At 44.0% G+C, this 22,999-nt stretch overlaps 1 protein-coding gene across 4 annotated transcripts in view; it reads right to left on the bottom strand.

Moving 5' to 3' along the window:
• CCDC92 (coiled-coil domain containing 92) overlaps positions 1 to 22,999 on the bottom strand; it is a 35,841-nt gene that overhangs the window by 8,153 nt on the left and 4,689 nt on the right. Inside the window, exon 1 of one of the 4 annotated variants that reach the window (XM_033220142.1) lies at positions 88 to 5,397. The exons of the other annotated variants lie outside the window; for them this stretch is intronic. The gene's annotated coding sequence lies outside the window, so the exon portion shown is untranslated. Of the gene's footprint in view, positions 1 to 87; positions 5,398 to 22,999 lie in introns of those variants that run through there. 4 annotated transcript variants of the gene reach the window in all.

Genomic DNA, 22,999 nt, shown 5'->3' with positions numbered 1-22,999 from the left:
CTGCTTGTCAATTATCTGTATGACCAGTGATGTGCATGCACACTAGCTCTGGAGCTAGGACGAGTTCATAACGAACTTCAGACATACACTTTCATCACACGAAGACACTTTCCAGGCGCTGCTCAGGGGGAAAGCCACAGACTCCACTCCAAGGGCAACCTGAGAATGCAGAGAAGGAAATAAAACACGACGGAGCTCACTAAGGGGAATGAACGATGACACATCCTAAAAAGGACCAAGAAAAAGAGAAACAAGAGGCCCTTTCAGTTGGTGACAAAAACTGGCAGGAGAGGGCCGTGGCCCCAGAACACGGCGAGTACTCTCGGGGGCACCTCGCCATGAGCAACGATTGGGCAGAGCTGATCAGAAGCCTTGAAATTGGTCATCTCTCTGAACTAGCAATTTATTTTTAGGAACCTGCCAAAGGAAAATTATTACTTTTGTGTGAAAAGAGGTAGCTGTGAGAATGGTCACTATAGTGCAGTTTGCAGTTGGAAAAGACTAGAAACAAACTCAAAACCGACAACAGGGAGTGGGTTAAAAAACTGAAGGCGACCATTTCTAGGCATGTTTCTATGAAACAAAGCATAGATCTCCCTGACCTTTGACTCCCCTCGCACCAGGGTGCAGACGATGGCAGAGTTGAGTTTCCATCAAGCAGGGCTTTCCTCCGTGGAACTGTGGGGAGCCTTCTGGCAGGAGCAAGAACGGATGTTTCTGTCCCCAAAACCGTCTCGTGCTGTAACCACGAACTCCTGTGTAGGCTGCTGGGCCAGACACTAGTTTCTAAGTGGAACCCCACAGTTCCTGAGATCCCAACACTGTCTGCACAGTGTTGGGGGGCGCTGACCTTAACAAAGGAGCCAGCTACGACAGGGCAGGTTCAGCATGTGGAACGTGTGCCGCGTGCTTGCTGTGGAAAGGGCGAGCACTTTCTGACCTTGCCTGTCCCTCACAAAGCAGAACGCTTGAAAGCGGAACAGCCTCAGTGTCAAAGGAAGGAAGATCCCAGGAGCACCCGAGAGCTGTCAGTAGCGGTGCCTACGTTTTCCTTCGACTCAGCAATCCGGAGTCATTCACTCTGGCATCAATTCGAGCACCTCACTGGCAGGCTGAATCCCAAAGAGCTGAAAGGGGTTTGGAAGTGAGAACTCTAGTAGAGCTGCCTGACCACTACTTTCAAAGGACAGACTCCAATCCAGGATTCTGTTGGCTGATGGAAGAAGCAGAGCCCATGTGAGAAAGAACCATTGATATGTGATCCAGAATTTAGTAGGTCTCAGATGACAGGAGAGCTGCCCTAGGCCTAGCGTCCTACCTCTCACAAACGCTGTCCCCAGCTACACAACCTGGGGGTGGACTTGACGCTGGCATCCCCTGCCATCCACTTCCAGTCCATGATGTCGCTGGCATCCTGCTTTGAAAGCAGTTCTCAGATCCATTCAACTGTACCCATCGCCACTGCTGAGGCCGTCCTCACCCTCACCCGAATCCCTGCCAGAAAGCCTCCTCTGTCCTCTCCTGCCTGCTCCATTCTGCTCTCCATGTGGCAGCAGAGTGATTTGGTTTTTTAAATTGAGACTGCTTAAAAACCTCCAACGGTTCCTGCTGCTCTGAGAATCGGACTGGTATGCCCGGCCCTGTGACTGGCCCCACCACCCTCGCTTCTCCTACCCCCAGGGCTCCTGGTGGCACCAGCTTTCCTCCGGGTGCTTCTCCCACCCTGGTGCCCTCTCATGGCTCCTCCTCTGCCCAGAACACTCTTCTCGGGCCTCTCCTGGGTCTGCACTGTCTACTTATCCTTTAGGTCTCAGTAAAAGTTTACTTCCTCCCGGAAGCCCTGGTCCCCAGACTCGGCACCTGGTGCATTACCACCCTGTCCCCAGTTCTAGTCTGTGTGTCTCTGTGAGGGTAAGTGTGAGTCTATTCCCCACCTCCTCGCACAGACTCCAGGCTGTTCACTGCTGCACCTTAAGCCCTAGCACAGTGCCTGGCACCCTGGAGGCCTGCAAATGGGCCCTTGCTGCCAGTCTGTGGAGTGCAGCTGTGGTGCCAGGGGAATGTAAGGGCTTCAGGGTTGAAAAGGCTTTGTTTCCATGGGCTTCCTATTTAGGTGCTTCCTTTACAGGCATACCTTGCGCAAAGAAAACAGGATATACTAAAACACCCCGAAATGACACGACCACCTCACCCGCCATGGTGGCACAAAATGGGATGCACCTATATGTAGAGGTCAGTATTTTCTTCTACACACCCCATGGGGGCAGAGGGGCATGGAGTAAAACTGTTGCCAGCAGCCATCCCTATCATAGTGGTATTACATTTATTTGTAACAAATTTAATGTGATTCAGTAAGTACTCATACTCTAACTGCCTTGGTCAGTCAGCAACTTTGAATCATAACAACACTGTATTTCATTAATCCACTGTAGAAACACAAAAGAAACACTAAAAGCCTGCAGAAACACAAAAGCCTCCTTAAAGTGTCCCATTATGATGGGCAGACAGCCTGGAGAAGAAAAGGCAGGCGAGCAGGGAGAGTATGATCACGTATCGCGTGGAGCTCGCCAGTAAGCGCTGGTGAACCGCTTGGAGCCCTCACAGTGGGGGACAAAGGTCTCCTGGCCTGGGGCATTTCACTGACTGTCACTCTCCCCTTCTTCCATACTCTGTGCTGACTTAAAAGGCCCTGACATGGAGATGCCATCTGTGCAGGGCATTCTACAGCTGTTAGGATATTCCTGAATAAGACAGGTCCACTTGGGGCCAGGGAAACAAAGCACATCTCCAAATGGTATCCAGACTACTCAATTATTTTCTCATCAGCTCAAAAGAATAACAATATCACTGGCTTTCTGAGGGCAAAAGAGTTGCCACAGCTTAAAAGACAGTGGTGTTTTCCATTGTGATCCTTCACTACTGAAGAGAGGTAATCATTGTGATGATGTCACGCTCCCAGTACTGTTGCATGACTGAAGCCACCGAGGCATCCTGTTTAGGCTGAGGAGACCCAGCCAGGAGATGCACATAATTCAGAGGGAGAAATGGAGTTGGTCCCAAGAGACTTAATTCAGTATCAGACACTCTTTAGAAACATGAAGGAGCATTCATGACAGATCTGTAATAGGGTCACCGTGGCGGATGACAGGAGAAAGACAGGGCGTCTGCTGCAGATGAGTAATGCCGCCTGCTGAGTAAGGGCACTCACCCCATCTTAGCTGTGTGTCAGCAAGGAATGGAGGGCAGCTCATCCAGCCTGTCTGGCAAAATGCTTGCACTTTCTGTGTCAAAAGGGCATATGCTACAAATTGTGTGCTCTTTGTACTGTAGCGCTCCGTCCTGAGGCAATCCAACTTTGTTCCTCAGCGTTGCTGGGAGCCATCCACAATCTTACAGTTATTTGCTCAACGAAAGGCGGCAAGGCCAGGACACTGGTCCTCTTCCCTCCTTGAGGATGCTGCCCATGGCTGCAGATAATGGGGCTCCAACTGACTATCACTTCGGGGCTTAGTCACGGCCACCAGGGGCCAGCCCCCCCAGGTGACTGTGCACAGCTCTGCTGGTTTCTCTCCCCAGAGAATGCCAGCAGAAGCAATGCAAATGGGTACTTCGAAGGTCAAAGTCCTGCTGAATAGGTGACCTTGATCAGGACTCAAAGGTTAAGCCACACGTACATTTTTTCCTATGGCAAATCCACCAGGTACTAAATTAATTTACTGTTCACTCTACATGTTCAGAAAATTAATACTCAAAAAAGTCTTTTCATTCCAAATCCTATAGAGGTAGGCTCTGAAGACGTGGCAACACAGCTTCCTGGGTGGGGGCGTGCACTGCTGTCATTTCCTAGTGTCAACGTGTCTGAGGAAGGCCCGGCCTGGCCGAGTGCACTCTCCAGCAGCGTGAGGACAAGGGGCCCTGTGAACAGCTCAAGCCGAATTCCATTTTCCTTCCAAAGTGCTGTCCCTTCCTCTCAGGGCACTAATGTAACATGGCGACGTAATTCTATCCATGGACCACCTGACTTGCCCGAGCACAGTGTTCTTTCACGTTACTTACGTCACCTGCTCTTGCAACCCACCGCTGGGAAAGAGAGGACGCTATCCCATAAAAAGAGAGAATACACACCAATAAATGTATCTAAGCCTTGCCGCTTCTCCTAGCCCGCAGGTGATGTGGTGACAATCCTGAGGTCCGGGGCAGATTTAATTTCATGCAGAAATTCAGATGCTTTCCAAGTTGTGCACATCAAATCTCTAATACTTTGAAACTGCAGAGGAAAAGCAAACACAGCCCACAGAAGTAGCCTTTTGGCATGGAAGGGAAGGCAGCATTTCTCCAGAGTCCAGAGCACAGGGCCAGGCCGTCAGAACAGCACTGCTCGCACGGAGGCTGGATCCACTGGCTCTCGAGGGTCCACGTTAGAAAATCACACAGCTGTAAAGGCACTGCCGACCACCCAATACAGCAAAAAGACTCACTAATGACTCTTGCTCGTAATACCAGCAAAGGTTCCTAGGAAGCTGGGTGAGGGTGGGGCTTTCTGGGCCAGGCTAGCGCCTCAACAAAGCAGCAAGGCTAGCTTAGGAAGAAAGCACAAGGTATTCCACCCTGTAGCAGGTGTGTCCTGGTTCCTGGGATCCCAGCAGGTGCCCAGTCCCAGGGCCAGGGGGCAGACTCATCCTCTTCCCCTGCAAGCCAGGTGGATAGGAGTCCTCTGGGGGCTGAGTTAGCAATAGGCTATTCCTAGGAAAAAGCAGCAGCACTCGGCTGCCAAAAACAGCTCTGGTGTTACCCGTGGGAGGAACCAAGGCCAGACTTATCTTCCCCCTTTTAAAAATATGCCTTTTCCTTTAGTGTCTCTCCTGTGTGCATACCCTCCTTGCACAAATTTTCATGGTCAAGCACATTTCTGATCACGTTGCATCTCTCTGACTTTCTTGGGACCAAGCCCCACTTCTCCAGAGGCCCTCCTCAGTCTGCCCTTCCCAGCCGCACCCCACGGGGTCCCCTCAGGGCTGTGTGCTTGTCAACACTGGTGTCCTCTAGCCCCTGGCGTGGCCTGGACCCCTCCAACACAGGGCCTTTGCACACCTTGTTCCCTCTGTCTAGAACTCTCGTGGCAAACCATTCCCTGTCCCCTGCCTCATTAACTTCCATTCTTCCCGCACATCTGAACTCATATATCACATATGTGCTTCAGATAATTTCCTACCGCTTCATAATGGCACCGAGTGGAGAGCTAAAACCAGAACTACACTGCGTTTGCCAGAAAGCACCGCAGCAGCATGAATCTGAACATGACCTCACCCCACCATTTCTTAGCATTCCAGAAGCAATATTCTAATGTATTCCTGAGGCATTTCTCGGACAAAAAGAAATGGAGTATCTTTGGTAGGAAAGGGTCACACCATTTAAAAATGGGAGATTGTTTCTGGGCAATCAAGAACAAACTTATCTTTTAGTTGAATACAAAGCTTGTGGAAATAGGGTAATAATTTTAGAGTCTAAAAAAAATAGCACACTACCACTCAGGTGGTAGCTGTGAATTAGTTATAATGAGCTCTTTTAGATTCTAGTCATGAATAAGTTATGACCATTCACATTTGGTTCTCTCCTGCCATGAACACCGGGAGCCCCGCCGCCCTCTCTGTGCGAAGGCCCTGACCTGGCAGCACTGCCTGGCCTTTAACAGAGCACAGTGTCTCAGCGTTTGTGCACAAGGACCTCTGGGGGCTTTTCTGTGGGAACTTTCTGTACTGCTCTGGTGTCCTATAGCTTAAGCGTTGCCATCAAGAAAATGAAGTCTGGCCAGGGAACAAAGGCAGCAATTGCAGTGATTGAATGTTAACAGGAGGAGAAAATGATTCCTAGCAGGGAGGTGGTTTTCTAAGTAGACTCATGGAGTCAGAAAACATTGAGGGTAAATCTTCAACATCAGGCATCCAACACCCCTTTGTTTCAAGATTAAGAAACTAAGGCCCAAATAAGATCTGCTTAACACAATGGGATCAAAGAGACCGGCGTGGACAAACTCTTGAGACATTAGACCACGCTTGGGGCGGTAACTGACCCCTATCTTGTTACCTCAGTCATCGTGATGTCTGACTCATGGGGTGGCTTTAAGTGCTAAAAGCAACCAGGACGTGCCTAGCATAGAGTAGTGCTCAATGAATGTTAGCTATATTTTTTTATGTAAACACTGGTCAATAGTCCTATAAATATACCTCAAGATTGTTTACTTAGCCAACTAGGGTATTTCCTGAATATTATCTAAGTATGGAAATGAGCTAGCAAAGAAATTCCAATGACTTCCAAAGAGGGAAGGATATATTGCATTTAAGGATATATTCTTAAATGCAAATAGAAGCAGTTTCTGGGACCTCTATCCTCTATTTTCACTGGAGAAGAGCCATTCAGGGAGGCAACTAGAGAGGCAGGCAGAGCAAGGTGCCCTGAGGGACAAGAAAGCCTGCTTCTCCCTTTGAAACCATCTGCAGTATTTCAGGAGGCTAAAAAAATGGTCCGTGGCTAATTAGGCCATCAACTCTCGATCCCAAATACCTGCTTTTAAGAAAGGTCACTCACCGTCTCTGAAAATGGATACTGATGTTACCTGAACTCACCATCACCTGCATAAACTGTTTTGCATGGTAGGACCCTATTATTCCTACTTGTACATGTATCTAAGAAATTCAACTCGTGAGTGAGCTGAAATCTCTAAAAGTTAAAGCAGCAATACAAAGGGACAACATTTCAAGGAAGGGTAAGTACTCAACAATGACTCCAGGAATATTTTGGTAAAAAGAGTAAACACAATTACAAAGTGGAAGCAAAAAGCAGAAGGCAAAGGTGCAATTACGTTTTAAAAAGATAAAACATCTTGTTGATTAGTCATTCTTAAAGAATTAGGTTTTTTTAATCTGGCAAAAACAGGTGTGGTTGAGAGCTTAGCACAAGAGTCGGAATCTTGGGTTCCAATTCCAACCCTGCCATATCCGAGCTGCAACCTCTCTGAGTCCTCACCTTTCTCTTCTATAACATGAGAAATAATCAAACTTACATGATACAGTGACTGGGAGGGTAAAATGAGAGTTTTTGTATAAAACATTTTGCAATGTGTCTGGCTTACTGTGATAAAGTGGCAACTGAACTAAATTTGGACTCATCCAAATGTGGAAACTTTGGATGGGAATGTTTTGTGGGTTCCCCTACTCCCGGCTAAGCAGCAGACGTCTTTTAATAGGCACGTCTCTAAAAGCTGGAAGAGGAAAGAAAACTCCAGTAGCAACCAGAAAAAAAAAAAAAAAAAGGATTTTTTTTGCGAGATAATCACCACACAAAATAACCTGAATGTCTGTCAATAAGGGGCTAGCATGGCACATCTAAAGTATGCAATAATTAAAAACAGCATAGATCTGTATTTACCAACAAGGTAATCTATCTATGATAGGTTAAGTTTTTAAACAGTATGTTAAAAACTGTATGTATATTTTCACATTTTTGTATATGTGTAGAAGGATATACACCAAAGTGTTAAAAATCACTTGTCTCGGCCAGGCACAGCAGCTCATGCCTGTAATCCCAGCACTTTGGGAGGCCAAGGCGGGGGGATCATAAGGTCAGGAGATGGAAACCATCCTGGCTAACACGGTGAAACCCTGTCTCTACTAAAAATACAAAAAATTAGCTGGGTGTGGTGGCACACACCTGTAGTCCTAGCTACTGAGGAGGCTGAGGCAGGACAATTGCTTGAACCTGAGAGGTGGAGGTTGCAGTGAGCTGAGATCTTACCACTGCATGCCAGCCTGGGCGACAGAGCGAGACTCCATCTCAAAAACAAAAACAAAAATCAGCTGGGCATCGTGGCATCCGCCTGTTATCCCAGCTACTGGGGAGACTGAGGCAGGAGAATCGTTTGAACCCAGGAGGCGGAGGTTGCAGTGAGTTGAGATCACGCCACTGCACTCCAGTCTGGGCAACAAGAGGGGAAACTCCATCTCAAAAAAATAATAAACAAACAAACAAACAAACAAACATTTGTCTCTAGGTGGTGGACTCCGGGTGATTGTTACCTTTTAAAAATTCTATTTTAGTACTATCTATAAAGCTTCTTTAGTGATGAAAATATAGTCAGAAAATAATTATAAAGTTTTCTCTTAAAAAAGATAATCATTAAATATCCACTAACAAAGTAGTATCATATGTTTTAACAGTATTGTTCCAGGGTAATCTTGGATTGCTAGAATTGTGATTGGTTTACCATCACCAAGAAGAATTAATGGGAAGGTAGTTGTTACAAATGTAACAATTTAGTGTCCCAAAGATATGCAGAAAAATGACAATGATGAGAACTTAGGTGCCTCCCCCCATGCATTATACATTCCTGTCATTCTCTGATATTATCCTTCATATGTATTTTATTTTATTAAGGCTCATCGACAATTCTTTTGACATTGACAGCCATTTCCTTCTGAAAGAACGTGCAGCCTAACATTAAAGTTGTAGTGGATGTGATTAGAGAGCCTGACAATTAGACATGGAAAGAGGGTACGCACCCTGTCTGGGAAGGCTGCAGTCACTGGAGGCCTACATGATAGATTTATTAACCGGGTTTCTCTGCACTCCGATTATCTCATACTTTAAGAGTTTCTATTTGGCTTCTATTTAAAAACCATGTCACGGGTCTGTACGCTGATGAGGGCTTGGCTTCTCTGTGTGAAAATGCCTCATGAAGAAAGCAAGTCTATTTCCGGTTGCCTACGCATATCTTTCAGTGGCCTGTGCAGGCCAAGATAGGCAAATACACGCGCTCCTACCATCTGTGTCATGTGGTGCCTTCTGGGAGTGTCCTGGGCCTCATGGAAGATTGGGTTCCTAACCGCCAGGAGGCCAGCAGCGGGCAGCAGACCCCACCCCAGGAGGAGGGAGCACCAGCACTCCATCTCCAGACCCTCAGAGCTGGAGGGGCGATGCCCATACAGTGTCAACTCTGCACTTTCTATTCCGAAGACATAGGCTCAGGGAGAAGCTGCTTTGGGGGAGAAGGTGGCTGGTGGGGCCATGGAGGTGCTGCTCACGCCCTTCCCGCCCTCCCCCTGCATCCTCCTCCTGCCCTTTCTTGGCAGCCCCCGATGTGACCGCCCTCTGGTGATCACCCAAATAGCCTTGTTTCAAGAGCTAGAGCTAGAATCGTTTTCAACTTAGTAGAAATGTCACTGGTTCACTTCTAACAAGCTTGTCATTTACCAAGATGATCCTAGGTCAACAATTTAAGGACAAAAATATCTCATAAGTTACCACACAAACAGTTCTACCTAGTTATACCTTCCTTTAATGGGAGGGGAAGTATGCAGTTCATATCCAACTGGTCTTTCCGTTTCCACCTCAGATTGAGATTACTGCCGATTTTGTCTACTAGTTGATAACTAAAAGATACAGTGATCCCAAATGCCAAATCATCGTTCATCCTAACGAAATACTTCATCTTAGTGCTTGATGATCACAATCTCAACTGTAGTTCCTAGGCCAAGAAGATGCGTTCCCTTGCTTTAAAAATCTCAGTCTCTGGTTTGCCAAACAGATGGACCAATTCACCTGACTTAACTGATAGGGCTTCTTTTATCCATTTATGGGTCTGCCTAATTACAGTACAGGTTTTAAGGAAAGAAGTGTATTCATTAGCTGAAGCTCTATACATTTTTTTGGGGGGTTGGAGGGAGAGACAGGGTTTCTCTATGTTGCCCAGGCTTGACTCAAACTCCTGGCCTCAAGTGGTCCTCCTGCTTCAGCCTCCTATGTAGCTGGGATTATAAGTGCCAGACCCCTTACCTGGCTCTATACACTTTAATTTAGCCATATTTTTCCTTTTTTACTTACAAAAAGTGAAAGCGTCCATGGTTTCATTAGCTATAATAGGCATCAGAGAAGATGCCTGTCACTTATAGAGGAAAGAGACGTTATCCTCGTAAGGTGGTAGAAAGGGCTCTGCCCAGTCCCAGCCATGTCATCTTGGACAGTGTAAGAATTTAGCTATGCATCAAGTAAAAGCAAGCCAACTCTTCCAACTTGCCTGTCTGTGAAAGGGGCCCACACTGATTCCTTCCGATGAGTTGAGACAGGGAGGACATTAGAAATCTTGGATATTATTAAAATAGACCAACAATAGTCACTTCAGTGAATAAAGTCACTATGACCAGGCATTTAATTTTAGTACTTACATACCTTCTGGTGATCAATAATTAGATACTTGTTTTTATTGAACATTTATTCCTTTGGAAAAACATAGCTTAAGTATCAATATTTTTAAAAGACAAACTCATATTTTTAAGAAGGCATTTACCATTTTCCTAGATCATTTCCTATTTTTTTTTTTTTTGATGGCTTCAGCATGTCCATTTAAGGGTGTTTGACCTCTGACTTTCCACCTAGTGATCTGAGAGCTCCGGCGTGGATTATTCAATTCTTTACAAGTATCATTTCCGCAAACTTCCTGTGCTGTGCAGAATACGTGAGGCATGCTTACTGATGGCATTTATGACTGACCCCTATAAAGTTCTTCCCACTCACAATCACTCTTTATTATGTCAGGGAACAAGAGAATTTCCAGAATCATATGTTCCAGCTCTCTGGGAAATCATGCATTAAGTTCCAGGGGAAGGGAAAAGCTTCCCACAAAACAGCTATCCATTAAGAATGTCTGTTGTTCAAAATGCACCAGCAATTCTAACATCCAGAGACCAGTGAGAGAATGGTACAAGGCAAACAGGTGTCACTTTAGGGCTGTCTTTGCAACCAAATTTTGATCATCATAGATAAATGAGCCATTAGTGCATTAACCCAGTCAAAATAAATGAAAACAAGTAATGGCAAGTAAAATAAGGGGCAGGACAACTGTATTTCATAGATCACATATCAGCTGTGGGAGGAGAGTGAAAGAAATTGGGGAAGGTAGAAAATCACTACATCTGATATTCATTAGGAATTTTCAGAGAATGAGAGGCAATCCAGTATTTTCTTCCTTGCTTGCCTTGTTAAAGGTCATTTTTCATTTGCACTTTTTCCATTTGTACAACTGACTTTGTCTTTTCCTCTTATATTTGACCTTGTGCCCCCACAATGGGGTTAATTGCAATCTTTGGTTCATGACACACTCTTTAAGGGCTCACTTTCATTTAGATACTTTTACAAATAAGCACCCAATGTAGCCAACATTTTTGGAACTTAGCAATTTTGGTTTTAGAGTGCCCAGATTTTCCATTTGAAGTCTGAAATTCTTAGGTTAGATGTTTCAGCTTTTTCTGGTTGATCCAGCTCTGGTGAAGCCTACTGGCCAGTCAGGAGTCTGGAGAGTTTGACTTCCCAGTTTTCAGAATGGACAGGATGGTCACCTGAGGTCATACGTGGTGGCCACTGTCCTTGCTGGTGGTGGGGGAGTGCGAGGCAGCTTCCATTTTCACAAACAGCTGCTACGTGCACGCCTTGTGATGCCTTTCAGTTGGCTCTGCCTGGCTTCTCAAGGGTGTGATCATTGCACTGTAAAGGGTGGTAACAGCAATCATGTTTGAGGATAACTCTGTCCTAACACATTCCCTGGGTCTAAAGCATCTGGGCAAGAAAATACTTAAGGGTCCACTTTCATTTAGATACTTTTACAAATAAGCACCCAATGTATACTCAAAGACATTTTTTAATAAGAAGCTGAAAATCATTAATCAAAATAGTAATTATGACTATTATTTACCAAATGTCTATGTATCAGGCTTATAGATGATCACTTAATTCTTTTTTTTTTTTTTTTTTTGAGATGGGGAAGTCTCGCTTTGTCGCCCAGGCTGGAGTGCAATGGTGTGATCTTGGCTCACTGCAACCTCCACCTCCCAGGTTAAAGTGATTCTTGTGCCTCAGCCCCCTGAGTAGCTGGGATTACAGGCATGCGCCACCACACCTGGCTAATTTTTGTATTTTTAGTACAGACGGGGTTTTGCCATGTTGGCCAGGCTGGTCTCAAATTCCTGACCGTAAGTAATCTGCCAACCTCCGCCTCCCAAAGTGTTGGGATTACAGATGTGAACCACCACTCTCGGCTGATTACTTAATTCTTAAAACAATCATGCAAGATACATGACTATACTCATTTTTTATTTTATTTTATTTTGAGACAGAGTTTCACTCTTGTTGCCCATGCTGGAGTGCAATGGTGTGATCTCAGCTCACCACAACCTCTGTCTCTTGGGTTCAAGCGCTTCTCCTGCTTCAGCCTCCCGAGTAGCTGGGATTACAGGCACACACCACCATGCCCGGCTTTGTATTTTTAGCAGAGACGGGGTTTCTCCATGTTGGTCAGGCTGGTTTCGAACTCCCAACCTCAGGTGATCTGCCTGCCTTGGCCTCCCAAAGTGCTGGGATTACAGGCATGAGCCACCGCGCCCAGCTGATTAAACCCATTTTTAAAGAATGGAGGCTCAGACGAGTGAAGACACTTAACTAAACTTGCAAATCCTAACTGCATGAGCCAAATGCAGATTCTCTCCAAAGGCTGCCACCTCCTCTGCCTCTTGCCTTCCTAAAGTGCTCTCCAATTCCAAACTCAGGCTGTTTGGAACCACAGGCTCTCATGGCAGCTCTGGGAAAGGACAAGCTGCCTCATCACGTAAGTCGTCTGTTCTGCTGTTTCCTGTGCATTCTGGAACGTTCAACCCAAGTGTGGCCGCTTGAGTGCAGTGGTGATGCTGCTGACCTCCCTGGTGTCACTGACTCTGACAGGTCCCGCTGAGGCTTTCCAGGCCTTGTCTCATTACATCCTCACACCGCTCTAGGATAGAGGAACTGAGGCATAGAGAGCTTAATCTGCCTTATTGAGATCATACATAAATTTGGTATTTTTTTGGTGCTTTGTGGTTTCCTCTGCCCTTTTCAAGGAGGGGGAAATTGTGCCTATGACAGGCCTACATTTTTCCTGATCCTTTGGTCAGAACTCATGTTAGCTGAATTTAAAAGCATTCAATGACAAGATTTTCTGGAGAGGTACTGTTCTCTCCCTCAGATGCACCCTGGTTGAAAGTGGATCACACAGATGAGCTATACGGGATCTGTGCCCTATAGCGGAATAGCAGGGTAGGGATTAACCAGGCTCTGGATCCAGACGGCCAGGGTTTGCATTCTAGTTCTGCCCTTTGTTAACGATGCAACCTTGGGCAAGTCACGCATAACTCCCATGCCTTATTTCGTCATCTGTAAAATGGAAAAACAGTACCTACACCTCATTAGGATGTGGGGAAGACTGAGTTTATCTAAAGAGATGCTGTCCAATGGAACTTTCTGTGATGATATAAATATTCTATTCTCTGCTGTCCAACAAAGTAGCCACACCAACTGTCTGGCTGCCAGACTCTTTTTTTTTTTTAGATGGAGTCTCACTTTGTTGACCAGGCTGGAGCACAGTGGTGCAATCACAACCTCTACCTCTTGGGTTCAGACGATTCTCCTGCCTCAGTCTCCTGAGTAGCTGGGACTACACGTGCGCACTACCACGCCCTGCTCAGTTTTGTATTTTTAGTAGAGACAGGGATTCACCATGTTGGCCAGGCTGGTTTCAAACTCCTGACCTCAACTGATCCACCTGCCTCAGCCTCTCAAAGTGCTGGAATTACAGGCATGAGCCACTGCGCCCGGCCTTAGGTGCCAGGCTTACAGATGATCACTTAATTCTTGAAACAATCACACAAAGTAGGTATGGTTATGCCGTTTTTAAAGAACTGAGGCTCAGAGGAGTGGCCACATGTAGCTATCAAACACTTGAAATGTGTGGCTAATGTGTCTGAGAAATTTTTCATTTTACTTTTTGTTTGAATTAAAACGAACTGTCCCTATGAGGCTAGTGTCTACCAAGTTGGGCAGCACAATCTAAAGCATTTAGAATCATGGCTAGAGCTATGTGTTTACTATCATTGCTTCAATATGGAGAGTCATCCAAACAGGGTTCATTTGCTCCCAGATAAAATGTCATGTAACTGCTGTGGCCAGTGCTCACTTTGTACTGCCGGAATAATTTAACAATTTTCTTCAACTGCCATCATCATTATGCCATTTTATGTCTTCAGAGCATTTACCACTCTCTAAAATTAGGTCGCTTATTTATCTTTCTTACCTTACTAGCTTTGTAAACTCCAGGAGAACAAGGACTTTTCTGTCTTGTTCCCTGCTATTTCCCCGCCACCTACAATAATGGTGCCTCTGGAAACCTGGGCCGGCCCTTTAAGAAAGGCTTCTTTCTAGGAGTTGCACATTAGTGGTGATCTCACTCAGCATCCTCCCTGACCCCATCATTAGGTGCTATGCTGTATCTCGTATTAATGAGCAGGAGAGGGCTTAGAACAATTTCTCTGATTGCCATAGTGGGAAAGCTCACAAATAAAGAGAGTAAAAAATTATCAAGCCACCTACAAATCAAAATTTCATTTCTGTGGAAAGGAAAATGTGGGCTTGTTCAGGACTTCCTAGAGTTTGTGGCATACAGTATCTTCTCTGGTGCAGCTTACTGACACCTGGAAATTTCTCTTACCAGCCAAGTATGTGAACTGTCAATGTTGAGCCTGTGACAAGGCACTGAAGCTGAGATGTGGCTGCGGTGCATGTAAGCTCATGATTCAGATCATGCTTTATGAGCTCCTCAGTGGCACTCAGCAGCTCAGAAACTCAGGAAACACCTGTCATGAGCTTGGATGATACTTTTCTTGGTCTGTGACACAGTGAGAAAAACGGGGACAATGCAGGGAGTTTTCCATAAAGCTAACGTTATCAGACTCAAAGGACAATTCTTCATTTTCATTTTAGAACTGCCAAATTTAAAAGCGCACTGTCCCATGAATTCCAAAGCCTAGGAGCCACTCTAATCACTAGGAGGTTAGGGGGGTCGCCAGGAGCTTAACATCATCGATTTTGTTTTTTAATTTGCTTTTTGAAGTTTACAAGGCCTTTACAATAGGCTAGGCAATTGATTCTCCTTTTAGATATGCATCTGGAGGTGAAAGATCAAGCCCGCATATGTTTCTAAAGTGCTGTGTACTCAGTCCTATGCTTACAATTTACTTGGGGATATGAGACTCAGCCACTAAAGTACAAAGAAAACAATGTATAATTAAATCCTCACAAGGCATACACCAAGTACAGGAGCCAGGGGAGGGCTGTCCATGAAGGGCGAAGGGCTGCCCATCATAACACTGGCAACTCTCTCTTATCTACCTGTCTCTCCTGCCCCAGGCTGCATAAATCCCTGGAAGACAGGGGCCGGCCTCAATTATTTATTGTAGCATTCCTGGTACCTATCTGTTGCCAGACACATGGAGATACCTAATAATGAGTGAATAAGGACTGGAGTGACAAAGGTTTTACTCTGAAGAGGTTGGAATTAAACTGAGCCTCAAAGGATGGGCAGAGTTGGGTCAGGAGAAAGCATTTCTGGTGAAGTAAATATGAATGAAGCTTTAGAAGGAACATGAGACCATTAAACTATCTGATATGGAAAGAACATTCTGGGGAATGGTGGAAAATAAGGTTAGATAGAAAAGCTAATGTCAGATTTAAGTTGTATATTAAAAGCTGCTCAGAAAAGTCGAGATGGAAAAGATAAGAAATGGGGAAAAGCCGAGTTTTTACTCAATAGAGGCAAAATCCCCACTTAAGGGAGTTTAGTCCGGCAGGGATGATGCAGGATGAAGCAGACAGAAACTGCAGTAGCAACACAGCCTTTAGCTCCAGGGAAGAAGAATGAACACGGAATCACCTTTTACCAAGGGCTCAGTGCCAGGCGCCATGCTACGTACTTGATCAACACTCTAAGGAGCAGATATTCTTACTCTCACTTCACACGTTAGCAAACAAGCTTGGAGGGTTAAATAACTTCCTTAAAGTCACACCTAGTAAGAGGTAGAGCTGGGGTCATCCCAAACCAGTCTGACTCCAAAGCCTATGCTCTTAACTAGATAATATACTGTCCCTAAATGAAGACAAAATGCTGCAACCCTCTTAAAAGTGCATATGCTGCACAGCCTGAACACCATTTGGCCAATATTCCGTTTGTTAAACATTCTCTTATGCCCTTTTCTTTCCCCATATTTTAAGCTGTAAGCTTCTCAGGTCTACTCTTTTGTGCCAGATGCTAATATAATTCCAGTGCTTATTCTTGATGCTGCGGCTTGTGAAAAAATAATTCAGAGGAAGAGAAAATGCTTCTTCTCTCCTAAAGCTGCAGAAAAACAGACACCATTCTGGGTTAAAAAGCTAGTTCTCTTAAAGAATTACAAGCTGGCCGGGCGCAGTGGCTCAAGCCTGTAATCCCAGTACTTTGGGAGGCCGAGACGGGCGGATCACGAGGTCAGGAGATCGAGACCATCCTGGCTAACACGGTGAAACCCCGTCTCTACTAAAAAATACAAAAAAAAAACTAGCCGGGCGAGGTGGCGGGCGCCTGTAGTCCCAGCTACTCGGGAGGCTGAGGCAGGAGAATGGTGTAAACCTGGGAGGCGGAGCTTGCAGTGAGCTGAGATCTGGCCACTGCGCTCCAGCCTGGGCGACAGAGCGAGACTCCGTCTCAAAAAAAAAAAAAAAAAAAAAAGAATTACAAGCTTACTCTGCTATTCTGTGTGGAAATGTGTAAAAATGTACAATTCTGTTTTGTTTGTACTACCAAACAAGTATTTTAAGACACCTGGGCTTTAGAGATTGTTGCTGAATCCTTTAAAATATAGCTCTGAACTTCTAAATGTTTGCTTTTTAAATTGGTTGCCTTATTTACTAATTTGTTAATAATACAATTTCATGTGGTAGCTCTTTTTTGAAGACATAAACACTTTTAAGGTGTTCTGGTTAGCTGGATAAGGGACTTGGGGTTTCTCTCGATACAGAAGACTACAACAAATGCAGATATTGACAAATTCTTTATTCAAATGTAGTTTGAGTTTTGCCTGCTTAAGTCAACAACTGATGCGGCGATTCAGAAGGCCGAACAGGATGGGGAGTAGAGAGAGGAAAGTGGTGACTCTGTGCTGAGACATAAATAATCTGGCAGTGGCAAGAGTAATCTTCACGTGGGTCCTGAAGAGGAGATGGCCTGCTTCTGCAATCTGACTCTAGCCTGCTAAGAACACCATCTACATAGGTTTTCTTTTTCCCCCTCAGAGAATCTACAGTCGTTGTTTTATGGCTTATGCAAGATACATCTTTTTCTTTTTAATCCAAAGAACAGATGGAATTAGAGTGTAAGTTTTCTGATACGAGGCAAACTCTAAGCAGACGGAATTAATGGAAGAACACAGGGTTCTCATCCTCCTGATAAGTCTTGAGTTTGATCAAGTTGGAGCAGTGGTTCTCAGCTGGGACAACTGTGCCCCCAGGGGGCATTTGGCGATGTCTGGAGACGCTTTGGGTTGTCATGAGTGTGTGGGTGGGTGCTACCAGCATCCAGTGGGTAGGGGCCAAGGATGCTGCTAAATGGACCATAATGCACAGGACAGCCCCACAGCAAGGATAATCTGACCCCAAAGGTCAAAAGAGTTTTGGTTGAGAAACCCCCAGGGTTAGGGTCAACCTAATTTGAGGTAGGCCTTTTCTCCCCTTTGGACTTGAGTTTTATCCTGGTCTCTCTGGGTTTCTGGGATGGCTAGTAAATGCAGCGTATGGCACTCTTGGGAGGGCAAGCTCTCCCCACATGCAGCATCCTTCCTGTACCAGAGAACTGCTAACCCTGGAGGAAAAGGCAACCAGCAGGTGAGGGAGCAATAGGAGCCTACTTGAGTGAGTTTCTTCCTTGTATCTTACATGCTTGGCGAAGCAGGAGTGCAGAAAGGGACTACTTTACCTGTTTAGCTAAAACGGCTGGAACACTGGATCAGCATTTCCTTGCTTTCTTTTGCTTGGAAGAAAAGGGATTGCAAATACACTCCAAACTGCCTAAGAATGTAATAATTTTCTTCCCATTTCTTAATAATGTGAGATTTTGCTTTTCTTGTATGAACGTTAACGTGACCTGAGAACTGAAGAGGGTGAGTGCGAGATAATTCTGAAAGGCAACAGGGACTCCAGTGTTATGGTTATAAAGCTGCATATTTCTACAGAAATTAAGTGGAAACACTGAAGCTGACCTAGGTGTACAGTTTCCACAGGAGTACTCTATCTAAGACAAGCAGGAAATCTCTAGGAAACTTTGATGTTTAAAGGCTTTAATATTTCTTCAATGCAAAGAGTTTTGTTTTTAAGGACTTCACTAAATATGTAAACCTTAGGAGAATTTTAAAGACTCCCAATAAATTTATGAAATCATGTCAAAACTCCTAATATTTTATATATACTAGCACTTTAAGAAAGCTTTCCAGGCTGGGAGAAATGAAAGTACAGGCTCCGTGGTCAACAGGAAACCCTGTGTACAAGAGCCATAATTTGAACTTTGTAATTTGCACAAATATACTGGAGAAGTTGAAGTAATTAGTGTTGCGCTGGTAAATCTTAAAATGGTTTTCTACTTTGAAAAGGTCTCTTTCAAAATAAAAACAATTGCTCAGGTTGTAAAAGCAGTTTAAAAACAAAGTTTAGGCCGGGCGCGGTGGCTCAAGCCTGTAATCCCAGCACTTTGGGAGGCCGAGACGGGCGGATCACGAGGTCAGGAGATCGAGACTATCCTGGCTAACACGATGAAACCCCGTCTCTACTAAAAAATACAAAAAACTAGCCGGGCGAGGTGGCGGGCGCCTGTAGTCCCAGCTACTTGGGAGGCTGAGGCAGGAGAAGGGCGTAAACCCGGGAAGCAGAGCAAGCAGTGAGCTGAGATCCGGCCACTGCACTCCAGCCTGGGTGACAGAGCAAGACTCCGTCTCAAAAAAAAATAAAAATAAAAATAAAAACAAAAAAAAAAATAAAAAATAAAAATGAAAACAAAGTTTAAACATAACAGGTACAAACTGAAAAGTTATTTATCTTTTTTTATAAAGTGTCTGTATTAACAACAACAAGGCTATTCCAATATAACACAGAAGACTACATGAAAGAAATTATTCAAGTTCTTAGTACTTTTAAAGAAAATCCTTTCATATCTATTTTTGTGAATTTGGGGGTATAAGAGAAGGTTATGTCTTCTAAATGGGGGTGATAGAAAGTATTATAGCTCATTCTTTCTATAAAGGAAGCATCTTTAAGCAGCTTTGAGCCAGACACTGTGGAGGACACTTGGAACACATCAACAAACAAAAGAGATAAAAACTCTCCCTCTGTGGAGCTAATATTAGGGAGTAGGGGTGGGGCACAGACAACCCTGTACATATGAATTCATACAAAAAGTAGAATTTTTTCACAAAGGCTAAATTAAATGGAACTTCCTAAATTCTTGACACTTGCCTTACAGAATAGCTCAATGACTACCTAACACCATGATTTCAGAGTAGGTGAATCTAAACATGAGAATACAAATTAAAGGGAGCTATAGCTTAAGAACCTATTATCTTTATAAATTGCTTTTTAAAAATCCCAGACAGTATTACATGTTATGACAACCAAGAGTCACTCTACTTCTATTAGCTGAATGTTTTAGGATGCCACATTTCTGACAATTTTAAATAACTGCATTATTTTTTAATGTAAATTTTGTTTTCTAAAGTTCCTAATTCCCTTTGGACCAACAGAATAGTGAGGCAATTAGTTAATAATATTTACCTAAAAACGAATAAAGAAATTAAAATTCAAATGGAAAAAACATCCCTTGTCACCTGATAATCCCCACGGATGAGCTGCTGGGTCTTTTTTTGAATACTTGTTATTAAAGCTCAAATTATGATGGTAAAATCAATCAATGTATTAGGACACCTGATATGTTTGGTAACATTTAAAAACTACAATTTTAAATTGCTAAATATATTGCCAGTTAAATACATTGTTTGGAATGACAAGTGTGCATGTACGTGTGCATCGAGATACAGTGAGGTGAATCCATAAACACTTGTGTAGAATTGAAGAGACAAGACTAACCACTCACAGAAAAGTAAATTGGTCTTTGGGATGCAATCTCTTCTCAATAAAGAGGAACCTTGATTCATCTTGACCTCTGTATATTCTGTCCGGAAGTCAAAGCTTATTGCTCTCACTGGAGTATGAAGTCCTGCTTTTCTTTCTCACTTTTTCGTGACTCTGTTGACTATGGACAATTGTGAAAACAGTGAGGGCTGCATGCTCTTGGAGGAGCTTACATTTCTCACGGCCCTCATGTAACCCATGTTGGGCTGTTTTGGAAATATACTTCCTTTGGTGAATAACACGGTCAAGGTTATCTATGTCAGTCATCTTTCTCAGAGTGAACAGTCCCTTATAGTGGCTCTTTCCCACACTGTCCCTGTCCCAGATCAGGCCTCACATCGTAGAAGGGCCTCTGAAGAATGTCAGGGTTTCAGAGAGCCCCTTGGTAGCTCCAAAGTGCCTTCATCTTGTTCCTGTGTCCCATGGCCTGGTACACACCAACAAGAAGGGATGCCAGGGAAAATTGTATGTGGGTAGCATGTTCCAAATTTACCAGTGTAGCTCATCACCACTGTGTGAGTTGTCTGACCTGTCCATTCATGTTGTGGGAAGTAGCCATAAAGTCAAAGAGAGCAACTTATCTATGGATGGGGGTGTGGGGCGGGAGGTGGGCATTTATAAGCACATTCAGATTGGTTTTATTCAAATGAGAAAAATAGGTTTTCGTGTGAATGCTTTAGTAATTTCACTAGGTGTAGAAGATGCATGCAAAGGCTAACACAATGATTGTCAAAAAGACTTCTGAAATATTTTATTTACAGATTTGGTACATTAAGTGTGTCTATTTGGAATAGGAGTCCATAATTTCCAGATTAGATTGTAAATAAAGCTGTAAAGCCCTATACATTCATCAATGCCTTCACTGTCTTGTCCACAATCAGAAGAGGTGGTAAAATGTCCAAATGGAACTGTGAAAAATAATCTAGCCAGGAACTTTCAGAAACTGGACTGAAGTGGCTAGATTCCCTACCTAGAAATGTAAACATGAGAGTTGTGACAAACAAAAATCTGGGATCTTCACTTAAAAAACTGAGTAGGCTTCGGAGGCTTCTGGTTACATCCCCAATGGCAGGACATTCCACGGGGGAGGAAGCTATGTTCTTTTGAGAAATAGCTAAGTCTTGCACACCAATGGAAAACACTGATGAGGGTGTCTGTCAGTACATCTCGTTCCCAGGTTCACTCTGCGGTTCAGCAGTCCAAACATCACTTCAACCTTCCTTCAAGGAACTCCACAGTTCTGCTGGCTACTAATGTGCCGAGGATTCCCAGTTTCTTCAGTAGGAACATGCTGGCCCCAACGACTTGACACCTTCTAATTAAACTCAGTTTTCTCTAAACACAGGAATGGCTAATTTGCTGCTTTCCACTTAAATTTCAGACTCAAGATGGTCACTGCACAGGCAGGTCCCGCTGGCATCCTGAAACTACTAGGAAAGGCACTCTGCTCTAACCACAGCCTGCTAATGAGTAACGTTCAGTGCAGTGTTCCAGAATTAGCCAATGGTCATCCAAAGCTCTGAGTTCCATCCTGCAACAAGGGATGAGACACAAGAACACCTCCAAATAGACAGCTCTCAACCTGTCTCCAAGGTCTTACTTCTGGCTCTGTTTCTACTTGGATATTTATTTTCTCTCTCCCCTAAAAACCTGCCTTTGCCCTCAAACAATATGGTTTGACTTTGTTCATCTCTGAACTGGGTCCTGATACCACAGCCTTATTGTACAAATAAACTTGTCAAAAACTGACTTGACCCCTTTATTGATGGAAAACAATTCCTCACTTGAAATCTATCATATTGCAGAGGCTGAGGAGGATTACATATCCTTCCTCCCCCGAGAGCAGTAGGGCATGTCAATGAACAAGTACCTTAATGCCAGAAAGCTGCTGCTCTATTCCACTAGAACTTTCTGGTCTTGTCACAGGGACTCAATCAAAAGATAAAGATGATTCAGTATCAGATACTGACCTTCCCTGAAAATGACAGGCCAAACCTAGTAACTTCTGCTATATTCTTATCTATGGGAACACAAAACTGAGCAAAAAACCCCAACTTTTCTCCATCTTTCTTATCAATGTGCAAGACTTGGCTATTTTAAAAAAGCGTATCTGCCCTCCCACGCTACTAGCCACTGAGGCAGAAACACTAGCAGTGCCTTTCGTCCGGGTTGATGTGTGTGACAGCTGAAGAGAAAGGAGTTACAAAAAGCCTTCTTCAATGTTTAGGGTATGGCATGAGCCTAACCTCTTATGTTCATTTATCATTAGAAAAATATGGCGATCCTTAGATAATTATGCTATGTATGATAGAGATGGAACTTTCTCTTGGGAACCCAGTGTTTTTACATGTCCTCTACATTATATCAAAGATGGCCTTTTCAGAGTACGATGCCACGGATTTCTAGGTAAAATGTGCAACTTTAAGAAAGACAATATTATAGTAATATTGAGAACGACAATTTACGTGTAGCATTAATGCTTAAACAATGTTACCTAAGAAAATGGGCTTTAACGACTTCTCATAAACTCTCTTACTTGCATAGTAAATGAGAAGGGCACAGGATGCATTTAGAAATAGATTGGGGAGGAAATCTGAAGAGCAAAGGATAATGGATTTTACGCAGACCTAAATTTAGTATCTGAAGTGTTGCCAAAGAGGCAACAAAAAGAAAATTTGCAGAAGCAGAGTATTATGTGCCTCATACTCCTTTATTAAAAGTTTTCTTCTGTCGTTTTCCCCCCTTATTATAAGCAGCTTTCTCAGGCTTGCTCTATTTGGTGCTAACCAATGGAAGTTCACTGCTCAGTCCCGAGAATTCAGCTAGAATACAGAATTTCAGAAACAAGGAGAAAACTTACTCCTTCACAGAAGAGTAGACACTTCTTGCTTCGTAGTAAAGTTCTTTCTGATAAAGCAGTAAGCTGGGAATAATCGTAAAAGTA

Source organism: Trachypithecus francoisi, unplaced genomic scaffold (genome assembly GCF_009764315.1).
Source record: "Trachypithecus francoisi isolate TF-2019V2 unplaced genomic scaffold, Tfra_2.0 Lachesis_group11, whole genome shotgun sequence".
Classification (NCBI taxonomy): Eukaryota; Metazoa; Chordata; class Mammalia; order Primates; family Cercopithecidae; genus Trachypithecus; species Trachypithecus francoisi.
This window is presented reverse-complemented; position numbering and strand designations above follow the sequence as displayed.